This window comes from Pinus tabuliformis, chromosome 3_1 (assembly GCF_031772625.1).
Source record: "Pinus tabuliformis cultivar Carrire ecotype Pingquan chromosome 3_1, CPIR1, whole genome shotgun sequence".
Taxonomy (NCBI): domain Eukaryota; kingdom Viridiplantae; phylum Streptophyta; class Pinopsida; order Pinales; family Pinaceae; genus Pinus; species Pinus tabuliformis.
Genome location: NC_142301.1, coordinates 440,779,882 through 440,792,217, shown reverse-complemented (window position 1 = coordinate 440,792,217; position 12,336 = coordinate 440,779,882).

The following is a 12,336-nucleotide window of genomic DNA, read 5'->3' as shown; positions in this document are numbered from 1 at the left end:
GACCTCCAGTAGGGGGAAACTTCAAGCCAGGTGGGCTGAGGGATCGCATGCAGCCATACCTCCAGGTAGGAGGTTGGGTGATGTGGATTGATTGTCCCAAGGAGGAGGGGCAGGATCCTTGAGGTACCCAACCTCTTGGATGAGACCTTGCTATGGGAGCCCCGATGTGTAGTAGCAGGAACTGACTGATTGGGTAGAGACAGATGTGGATGGAGCGGCAGAGAGAGCGATAGTGCAGGGAATCCCGGGACAACGCATAGCTAGCAGGCTGTAGCAATGCAAGAGGCACAAGTGTTTTTCACAGTGCTAGGTGGCACAAAGAGGTGTGCAATGGTGCGAGATGCATGGAGATGTTGCAGTAGCGCAGATGTCAGAGAGGGAGCACTTGTCAGCAGCAGGTAGAGCTTCAGCATCAGAGGGTGTTTCTATCCCAACAGGGAGGTCAGTTGGGAGGTGCAGTGCGGATGCAATGCTGGGAGATAGAACCAGCAGCAGCACGGATGCAGTCAGAGATCAAAGTGACAGAGGCTAGAGCAGTCAGATACTGAAGAGCACAGAGATGCAGAGTTTCAGTCGACAGAGGCAATAGCAGTCAGAGACTTTGATGACAGAGCAAGTGGACCGGCCAGATGTGTTGCATGGAGAACATTCCAGAGTTACAGGATCGGGTTTGAGAGGAAGCCTTTCTTGTTGAGAGGGAGTGTTGAAAAGCGTGAAACAAGAAATTCTTGTTGAGATTGCAACAAGATGATGGAGCTTAGTGAAAAGAGTCGCCTTCACTAAGTGGGCCCGCAGGCTATTTTTGGTGCAAGTCTATTTTTAGACTATGTCTATTTTTAGACATATGGATCATGTCTATGGATTGCAGGTTGTTGTTTATGGATGATTGGTCAAGTTGGGAAAAATAGATGGACTTCTATTTTTGATGAAAGTGTGAGTGATCACAGTGTGAGTGATCAAAGTCTATTTTTAGACTAGCTGTCAAAAATAGAAAAGTCAAATATTATTGTCTCATAATAATATTTGGACTATCAACTTGATCTTATTCTCTTGGAGCACTTCAGTTTGAGCTACAGAGGTGGCACATGCAGCTGTCAGAAGGAAATATGCTTTTCTTATGAGTCAGTTGAGTTGTTGCATGCATGACTTCAGTTAGAACTCAAGTGAGTTGAGTTTAGTGGACTGGAGGTACAGTTGATGGAGTTGTGTTCAGTTTAGCTTTGTTAAACTAGTTGTATTTAGTCTAACTGATCAATATACTAGAGATGAGTTGGGTGAATTAGTTATTAATTAATTCACAAGTTATTAACTCATAATGCATCTATAGAATACATCAGTTAACTCAGTTGCATGTTAGTGCATGTTCAGTTCAACAGGGACAGGTGGTAGAGAATCAGATTGCTATCAGTTGTGACTATAGTTGTGCACCAGATCTTGCACAATCAAGGGATTGAGGATGCCAATGAGTTTGCTCACATATTTTCCCAGTATTGTAGCCTTTTCTCACGTCCAACAAAGTGTGAGTGATTATTTTGAGGTGAAATACGAGTTTGGTGAGCCATTCTCATCAGTTCTTGAGCAGGTATTGAGCTGTGGAGGCAGGCAAGCAGTGGAATAGATTTGGAGATCAGATCTGAGCTGTATTGTGTGTAACAGGTGGAGCTGGTACTGGATTGCTTGTGATAAGCATTGTACTTTGTAATGTTACATGATTCAATCAATATAATATATAGATAGTATGGGGTTTTTAGCGAGATGCTTTCCCCGGGATACATACTGTGTTAATGAGTTTGATTGATGCTTCTATGTGCGCCTGTGAATGTTTCTGCTTCTGTAAATTGATGATCAACGTAGAGGAGATTATGTATCATACATGTTCCGCTTATAATTGTATGATCAGGATAATCTCCATTGAATATGTGTTAAATTATTCAAAATTTCTACACATTTAGTGCAGGAGACACCCTTCCTACAAATCCTCAGCCTTGTTCCCTCATATTTGGTTGTCAACTGGCTCATAAATGCTTGACCTTGTTCCAAAAGATGTCTAAAAATCTGCAATAAGCACATATTAGACTTCATGGTCAAGTGATTATTCTCATTCATTCAATTAACATAAATATACTCAAAAGCATGCATAAACTATGAAGAATGGTGGATTAATGGAGAACAATAGGCAAAATGAGCCGAATGAGTTACCCATTTTTGGGGCTCATCAAAAGGCTCTGTGCTGTTAATGAACCAAAACAAAGAAGTTGGAGTTATACCAGTGTGTCGCCAAGTGTTGTAGTGGCTACAACCACCCTCCAAAATTTTGGCTCGCATGCAAATTTTGGAGCCTACTTTAGATCCTACGATCGATCATCCTTGGTCGTTTTTTGGTAAGATGATGATTTCAAGATCCACTCCTTGATCTTAAAGAGTTTTCCATGTTCTCATCTTTTTGTAGCACATGTCATTTTCGGGCATAGCAGTTATTGTCTGTCATGTGAAGGGAATGTTGTCTTGCTTCAATGGAATTATGTGCATATGAGTGGTTGTCATCACATAGACATGTTTCACACTCACCTCACACACTCACTTCACGAAGGTTGTTGCATCAAGAAAAGTATGTATTATGTTTTTTGGATGGTATACGTGTCTGTGTGTGATCACAGTTGAGTCCTATCAATGTTTGCATATGTTTCACTAATCTCACACTTAGCCATTTTCCTAAGCAACCTGGCCTCATCCAGCTTCCCGAAACTATGCACTTTGTTTTTGCAACCATCAAGATTCCTCCCTTGCCTATTGAAACCCTACAGTTCACAGAGACACCAACCTCCCTTACCTGTTGAAACCCCGCAATGAGAAAAGGCCCCAGCCAACACTTCTCTCCGGAAATGCGCAGAGCAGTCCAACAACACTGCACTCAAAAATTACGCATAGGTGTCCTCCTGGGACCCCTGTCCCGGGAGCCTCACGAAGCGAAGACCTTGTGCCGGGAGCAACAGTTCTTTGAGCCCCAAAACTGTGTAGTGTTGTCCAAGTTGTCTTATCGGACTTGCATACAGAAAATGCACAGACAGACCTCCTAGGGCCTCATCTTGGCAGCAACTATTGTCTGCTGAAATTGCGCAGACCTTCCTTTCAGTGGCTACACGAAAAGGTGACATGTTGAAATCGATTCCAAGGAGTTGAGGAGAAGTACCAAGGAAACGAGTAATGGAAAAGATCAAGACCACATGCAAACCCCGTCAGATGCACGATCATCTTGAGGGTAAGTATGGTAAGTACAAAACATATTTCGAAGTACACCTCTTAGTTGAGTTTGCAGGACTTCTTGTCATTATCATATCATCTTGTCCTTAGTAACATGCAGGTGTGCAAATGTGAAAAGTCACTTTATGTGTTGCTTCTACATTTCGTGCTTCTTTTTCACTTGTTCGACCAACTGTCGTCTTCTATATGTTGATCATTATGTCATGCTTGCAACCATGTTCTGGTTGTGCACAAGGTCTTCGCTTCATGTGTACATGTTGTGTTCGCTATGAAAGCATCAGTTGCGCTCACACACAAAGTCATTGTTGGAAATAATACTGAGAGGGGGGGTGAATCAGTATTATCTATCAATTTAACAAATCTTCCTTATTTGATCTTTTGAATTATTCTTGCATATCAGTACCATAAAATAATGAGCATGAACAAAGAAAATAGACAGTCACACCAAAGAACACAAGATGTAAGGTGGAAACCCAATGTGGGAGAAAACCACCTGCTGCAATATGTCTCTATCTTCTTTCAAGAAATTCTTTTTACAATGATTTTGTACTGGTGCAGTCCTTTACCAGTACGCAGGCTGCAACCTGCAGAGAGCTACAACTCTCTCTCGTTTTCCAGTCTCTCCTGGAAGGGAGCTACAACCCCCTACTTCTTTTCATGAAGAATCAAATGATCAACAAGTATACAACAGATACAGTCCACTACAGATATCAGATCAGTAATCACAGGAACAACCCAGAACACCTTATGAACAGAAATATACAATTAACAGATCATCTTAAGACAGGGACGCAATTTTTCTTTCTGTGGCCTGCGACTGGACGCAGTTTACCTTCTGCTGTTCTGCGTGCAAACGCACTGTTCCTTTAAGCTTCTCTGCGTACCGGCGCACCCAGTAACACTATCGCGCCGCGTCTTTCGCTTCAGAGACGCACCCAATAACACAGTCGCGCCGCGTCTTTCGCTTCAGAGACGCACCTGAGCCCGGTCTTCCCTGCGTCTCGGCGCACTTGTCCTTCACTGAACCTGCGTCCCTTCAGATATAAAAGATATGAGGACTTCAGAACTGACCCAACCACTCAGATCTACAGATCTGATCATGCGCCAAAGAGATCACAGTCCATTAGAAGATTCGCCCTCATAGATCTGGACTAGATCTCACCAAAAGATATTCAACCAAGATGATACTAAATCCAAATGAACTCCTTTGCTTTATATAGGCAAGCTCCTCCCCAAAACATGGAACAATACCACGAGCCGACACCATAGAAACACAAAAACCGTCGGCTAGATACCACACAAGAAACCCCCACGTGCTTTTCTCTGCCTTGAAATGTGTGCACTGGGTGGACGCACCTCCTGAACGGCTGGCCTGCGTCCCTGGACGCGGGTTCTGCATGGTATACCTGCGGGGACGCACTTGCTGAACAGATTTCCTGCGTCCTTCTTAAAAATAGAGAGCTGATCATCAAGAATAGTGATCTATCACCTGAATGGGTTGCCATCAAGGACAACACCTGAATCATAATGCCAACAATCTCCCCCTTTGGACTTGATGGCAACCTCATGATCTTCAGCATCATTCTCCCCCTTTGACATCAAGGGCAAAGGGTATACTCCCCCTATGCTCATGCTCTTCCAGATCTGTAACAAATAACCAGAAATCCATCATGAAGGAGATAGAGACATATTGCAGCTATTTCCAAGATCTCCTTCTCCATAATGCCAACAATGCATTATGTGCTCCCCCTGAGCCTATACCACCAATAGGAAGATGATCAACAATAAGATGATGCATCAACAACCCCCAGCTTTTGCCTGAGGTATTCAAAAGTGTCCCTGGGCAACGGTTTGGTGAAAATATCAGCAACTTGTTCCTTAGAAGGAACATACTCCAATTTGACCTTCTGTTCAAGTACTTGTTCCCGGAGAAAATGGTACTTGATTGGTATGTGCTTGGTTTTTGAATGCATAACCGGATTCTTTGAGATGCTGATTGCACTTGTGTTGTCACATAAGATAGGAATAGGAGGTGTACAAGTGATTTGATAATCCTGCAAAGTCTGCATCATCCAAAGAAGTTGGGTGCAACAAGATGCAGCAGCAACATATTCCGCTTCAGCTGTAGACAAGGCAATTGAACTCTGTTTCTTGCTGAACCAAGATACCAGTCTGGAGCCCATAAAGAATGCACCGCCACTTGTGCTTTTCCTGTCATCCACGCTTCCGGCCCAATCTGCATCTGTGTACGCATGAAGAGTGAGATCTGTATCTCTAGGATACCATAAGCCATAATTTTGAGTCCCTTGAAGATATTTGAAAATTCTCTTCACTGCTTGAAGATGAGTCTCCTTTGGATTTGCCTGAAATCTTCCAACTATTCCAACTGCATGCATGATGTCTGGTCGGGTACCTGTCAAATATAGTAAACTTCCAATCATAGATCTGTAGGTTGGTTGATGTACTGCTGCAGATTCATCATTTGCACTGAGACTACATCCTGTGACCATGGGTGTACATACTGGTTTTGCATCTTCCATGCCATATTTCTTCAAAATCTGCTTGAGATACTTGGTTTGAGATAAAAGGATTCCTCCTTCCTTTTGTTGGATTTGCAAACCAAGGAAGTATGTCAGTTCTCCTAGCAAGGACATTTCAAATTCTTTCTGCATGACTGAGGCAAAGCTTTGACTCATAGCTTCTTCATTGCTGCCAAAAATAATGTCATCTACATACACAACAAGTATTAGCAATTTGTCATTTTCAACTTTTATATATAGATTGCTATCTGCTGAACCTTTTGAAAAACCTTGTTGATGAAGATATTTGTCCAACCGGTAGTACCAAGCCCTTGGGGCTTGTTTGAGACCATAGAGAGCCTTTTTCAATCGGCATACAAGATTTGGATCATTTCCAAGAATGAACCCATCTGGCTGTTCAATGTACACTTCTTCTTCCAAGTCTCCATTCAGAAATGCTGATTTTACGTCCATTTGAAATACTTTGAAGTTCTGAAAACTTGAGAGAGCAAGGAACATTCGGATGGCCTCAAGTCTTGCAACAGGAGCAAAAGTTTCTTCAAAGTCTATTCCTTCTTGCTGTGCATACCCTTTACAAACAAGTCTGGCTTTGTTTCTAATTACTTCTCCATTTTCATTCAATTTATTTTTGAAGACCCATTTTGTTCCGATAACATTCTTATCCTTTGGTCTAGGAACCAGCTCCCAAGTGTTGTTCTTTTCGATTTGCTCAAGTTCTTCATCCATTGCTTTCACCCAACATTCATCTTTGCATGCCTCTTTCACATTTTGTGGTTCAGTAGAGGAGAGTAATGCCAAATAGCTTGAAGCTTCTGCAACTGTTCTTCTAGTTTGTATACCTGCTTCTTTCTGTCCCATGATCTGAGATTCTGGATGGTTCTTCTGAACATATCTGGATGGAGTCTTTTCTTCTATTCTTGTTCGTTCTTCTGCGTCTTCGTGAGGTTCTTCTTGAGATTCTTCTTGAGGTTCTTCTTCTTCATCATTCTGTCTTTGAGGGTAGCTTTCATCTTCTTCGATATCTTCACGATGTATTTGCCTAGGAATGTATCCCTTCTCATCAACCACTACATCAATGCTGTCAACAATTCTGCCAAGTCTTTTATTGTAGCATTTGTATGCTTTGCTATGTGGAGAATAGCCAAGAAGAATGCCTTCATCTGCTCTAGGATCAAGTTTACCAAGCTGCTCCTCAGTATTCTTGATATAGCATTTACTCCCAAAGATTTTGAAATGCTTTACTGAAGGAGTTTTACCACTCCAGAGCTCATGAGGAGTTTGAGTGCTGTTCACCCGAACATTTGTCTTGTTGAGAATAATAACCGCAGAATGTGCAGCTTCACCCCAGAAAGTTGCGGGAGTTCCTGATTCATCAAGCATAGCACGAGCCATTTGTTGGATTGTTCTGTTCATTCTTTCAACAACTCCATTTTGCTGAGGAGTTCTAGCTGTAGAGAATTCTCTCCTTATCCCATGTTCATCACAGAAATCGAAAAATTCATTTGAAGTAAATTCCCCACCTCTGTCGGATCTGAGGCACTTAATTTTGTGACCTGATTCATTTTCAACCAAGGCTTTGAAGGATTTGAATTTTTCGAATGCTTCATCTTTGTGTTTCATAAGTCCTAACCAAACAAACCTGGAGAAGTCGTCAATAAATAATATCAAGTATTCCTCTCCTCTAGGTGTTCTTTTCCTGAATGGTCCACATACATCTGTATGTACTAGCTCAAGAGGCATGCTAGCTGATCCTTCTTTCTCTGGAAAGTTAGTCCTGGTTTGTTTTCCAAACTGACATGATCTGCATATGGTGTTGTCAGGAATTTTGATATCTGGAAGATCGCGAACTGCCTGATATTTGCAAGCTTTCCTTATTTGTGAGAAGCTTAGATGTCCCAACCTTCGATGCCATAACCAGTGCTCTTCATCCTTGCTTAGATAGCATTGTTGTTGTCCTTCATCAAATATGTATAGATTATTTGGAGTTCTTTTTCCTTTGAGAACTGTTTTGCCTGTATCAAGATCACGAACAAGACATCCATTTGATCTGAATATAACCTCGGTTCTTTGATCACACATCTGGCTGACACTTAGAAGATTATGCTTCAAACCATCAACAAACAAAACATTTCCAGCCTTAACATCTTCTTTTAAAGGAGCAATACCTTTTCCTTTTATAGTTGCAGGAGTATCATTTCCAAAAGAGACTTTCTTTCCCTTTTCTAAACTAGAATAAGACTCAAGTTTTTCTTTATCACCTGTCATATGCTTCGAACATCCACTGTCAATGTACCATAGATTTTCTTGCCCTTCTGCATAAAATGCTATCCCACATCTTTCTGTTTGAGGTTCCTTTATTCTCCATGTTTTGGTGCCTGAGGCTTGTTCCTTTTTCCGCTCTTGTACTTTTCTTTCCGGAAACCTGCTTCTGCATTCAAAGTCTTCATGTCCAAAATTATTGCAAATAGAACATTCGACTTCATTTTCAAGAGCTGAAAAGTTGTTATAGGTCCTTTTTGTAATCCCTGTCATACTTCTTTGTTTTTGAGCTTCCCTAGTCATGATTGTTTTATACGCAACACATTGAGCTGCTTTGTGACCAAAGTTATGGCAAGAAAAGCATTGTCCATTGAAGAAGCTTCTGCGATTATTGAATCTACCAGCCAACTGATTGTAATTTCTATTTTCATTTATTCTTGAATCAAAATGAGAAGATTTTACCTGTGGCTGGTTGTGGCTTTTGTTCACCCTTAAGCTGGATTGCCCCTGATGGTTTCTGTTTGACATTTGTCCCTGCTTTACCTGATGATCTTCCTTGTGCTCTTGCTCATTTCTTCTTGCTGCATCAAGATAACTTTTTGAAGTGGATGCTTGAGAAGTTTCTCCATTATAGCCCAGACCTGTCTTATTTAGTGGAGACCGCTGCACACTGATAATCTCATCCAAAGTTTCTGATCCTTTGACAAACTTGAGATTAATAGTTTTTGTTTTCTCAATTTCTTTTCTAAGACCAACAATTTCACCTTCTAATTTTTCAAGATGTTTTTCCTTTTCATCAATTTGAAATTGTAGAGTATCAATAATCATGTTCTTTTCTTCTATACATCTCTTGAGTCTAGTAATTTCATCATAAAGGTTATCCACATCTACAGCATCCTCATAATCATCATCTTCAAATGCCATTAACAACCTATATTTATTACCTTGTTCATCTTCATCACTGTTTGATAAGCCATCACTATCTTCATGGGTGTAGTAGCTTTTCTTATTTGCACTTTGTTTCTTGTTCCATCTAACTGGTTCCTTTCCTTTATCCTTATAAGAGCATTTTGCAGCATAATGACCTACTCTTCCACAAGCAAAGCATTTGAAAGGTAGCTTACCTCTGAACCTTCCAGAACCCCTTTGAAGATTTCTGACAAAATTTGATTCTTCTTCCTCTTCTTCTGGAACATGGCTTGCTTCATAGTGATCTTCTTTGCCTGATGCTTTAAAAGCAGCCTCCCTTCTGTCTGATGGTCCTCCCTTTCTCATTTCATAAGCAGTTAGAATTCCATGTAGCTGAGACATAGTGAGAACACGGAGATTTTCTTTTTCTTCTATTGCAGATACTTTAGATTCAAACTTGGGGGATAATGATCTTAGAATCTTTTGAACTACTATAGACTCCTTTATTTCTTCACCCAAATTTTTCATACAATTTACAATCTCATCTACCCGAAGAAAATAATTAGCCACACTTTCATCATTATACATCTTGAGAGTCTCATATTGAATCCTGAGAGTTTGAAGTTTGGCTTGTTTTACCTGTTCATCTCCTTCATAGCTTGTGATCATTTTGTCCCATATTTCTTTTGCTGATTTGAAGTGCATTACCTTCATGAATTCTGTTTGGGATATACTTCCTAATAAAGTACTGACTGCTTTTGCATTTGTTTCATACTTCTTTTTCTCAGCTGGATCTGTAGGAGTAGCTGAAGGAAAAGCATAGCCTGTTTCTACAATGTCCCAAACTTCAGTACCAAGAGATTGAAGATATGCAGTAACTCTTACCTTCCAATAATTGAAGTTTGTCCCATCAAAAACCGGTGGCCTGATTGATGCTTCTCTCTCGTAGTTGCTCATGATGAACGATCTACCTTCAAGCGATCAAGCTTTTCTGAAGGACCTGCTCCGATACCAATTGTTGGAAATAATACTGAGAGGGGGGGTGAATCAGTATTATCTATCAATTTAACAAATCTTCCTTATTTGATCTTTTGAATTATTCTTGCATATCAGTACCATAAAATAATGAGCATGAACAAAGAAAATAGACAGTCACACCAAAGAACACAAGATGTAAGGTGGAAACCCAATGTGGGAGAAAACCACCTGCTGCAATATGTCTCTATCTTCTTTCAAGAAATTCTTTTTACAATGATTTTGTACTGGTGCAGTCCTTTACCAGTACGCAGGCTGCAACCTGCAGAGAGCTACAACTCTCTCTCGTTTTCCAGTCTCTCCTGGAAGGGAGCTACAACCCCCTACTTCTTTTCATGAAGAATCAAATGATCAACAAGTATACAACAGATACAGTCCACTACAGATATCAGATCAGTAATCACAGGAACAACCCAGAACACCTTATGAACAGAAATATACAATTAACAGATCATCTTAAGACAGGGACGCAATTTTTCTTTCTGTGGCCTGCGACTGGACGCAGTTTACCTTCTGCTGTTCTGCGTGCAAACGCACTGTTCCTTTAAGCTTCTCTGCGTACCGGCGCACCCAGTAACACTATCGCGCCGCGTCTTTCGCTTCAGAGACGCACCCAATAACACAGTCGCGCCGTGTCTTTCGCTTCAGAGACGCACCTGAGCCCGATCTTCCCTGCGTCTCGGCGCACTTGTCCTTCACTGAACCTGCGTCCCTTCAGATATAAAAGATATGAGGACTTCAGAACTGACCCAACCACTCAGATCTACAGATCTGATCATGCGCCAAAGAGATCACAGTCCATTAGAAGATTCGCCCTCATAGATCTGGACTAGATCTCACCAAAAGATATTCAACCAAGATGATACTAAATCCAAATGAACTCCTTTGCTTTATATAGGCAAGCTCCTCCCCAAAACATGGAACAATACCACGAGCCGACACCATAGAAACACAAAAACCGTCGGCTAGATACCACACAAGAAACCCCCACGTGCTTTTCTCTGCCTTGAAATGTGTGCACTGGGTGGACGCACCTCCTGAACGGCTGGCCTGCGTCCCTGGACGCGGGTTCTGCATGGTATACCTGCGGGGACGCACTTGCTGAACAGATTTCCTGCGTCCTTCTTAAAAATAGAGAGCTGATCATCAAGAATAGTGATCTATCACCTGAATGGGTTGCCATCAAGGACAACACCTGAATCATAATGCCAACAATCTCCCCCTTTGGACTTGATGGCAACCTCATGATCTTCAGCTTCATTCTCCCCCTTTGACATCAAGGGCAAAGGGTATACTCCCCCTATGCTCATGCTCTTCCAGATCTGTAACAAATAACCAGAAATCCATCATGAAGGAGATAGAGACATATTGCAGCTATTTCCAAGATCTCCTTCTCCATAATGCCAACAATGCATTATGTGCTCCCCCTGAGCCTATACCACCAATAGGAAGATGATCAACAATAAGATGATGCATCAACAACCCCCAGCTTTTGCCTGAGGTATTCAAAAGTGTCCCTGGGCAACGGTTTGGTGAAAATATCAGCAACTTGTTCCTTAGAAGGAACATACTCCAATTTGACCTTCTGTTCAAGTACTTGTTCCCGGAGAAAATGGTACTTGATTGGTATGTGCTTGGTTTTTGAATGCATAACCGGATTCTTTGAGATGCTGATTGCACTTGTGTTGTCACATAAGATAGGAATAGGAGGTGTACAAGTGATTTGATAATCCTGCAAAGTCTGCATCATCCAAAGAAGTTGGGTGCAACAAGATGCAGCAGCAACATATTCCGCTTCAGCTGTAGACAAGGCAATTGAACTCTGTTTCTTGCTGAACCAAGATACCAGTCTGGAGCCCATAAAGAATGCACCGCCACTTGTGCTTTTCCTGTCATCCACGCTTCCGGCCCAATCTGCATCTGTGTACGCATGAAGAGTGAGATCTGTATCTCTAGGATACCATAAGCCATAATTTTGAGTCCCTTGAAGATATTTGAAAATTCTCTTCACTGCTTGAAGATGAGTCTCCTTTGGATTTGCCTGAAATCTTCCAACTATTCCAACTGCATGCATGATGTCTGGTCGGGTACCTGTCAAATATAGTAAACTTCCAATCATAGATCTGTAGGTTGGTTGATGTACTGCTGCAGATTCATCATTTGCACTGAGACTACATCCTGTGACCATGGGTGTACATACTGGTTTTGCATCTTCCATGCCATATTTCTTCAAAATCTGCTTGAGATACTTGGTTTGAGATAAAAGGATTCCTCCTTCCTTTTGTTGGATTTGCAAACCAAGGAAGTATGTCAGTTCTCCTAGCAAGGACAT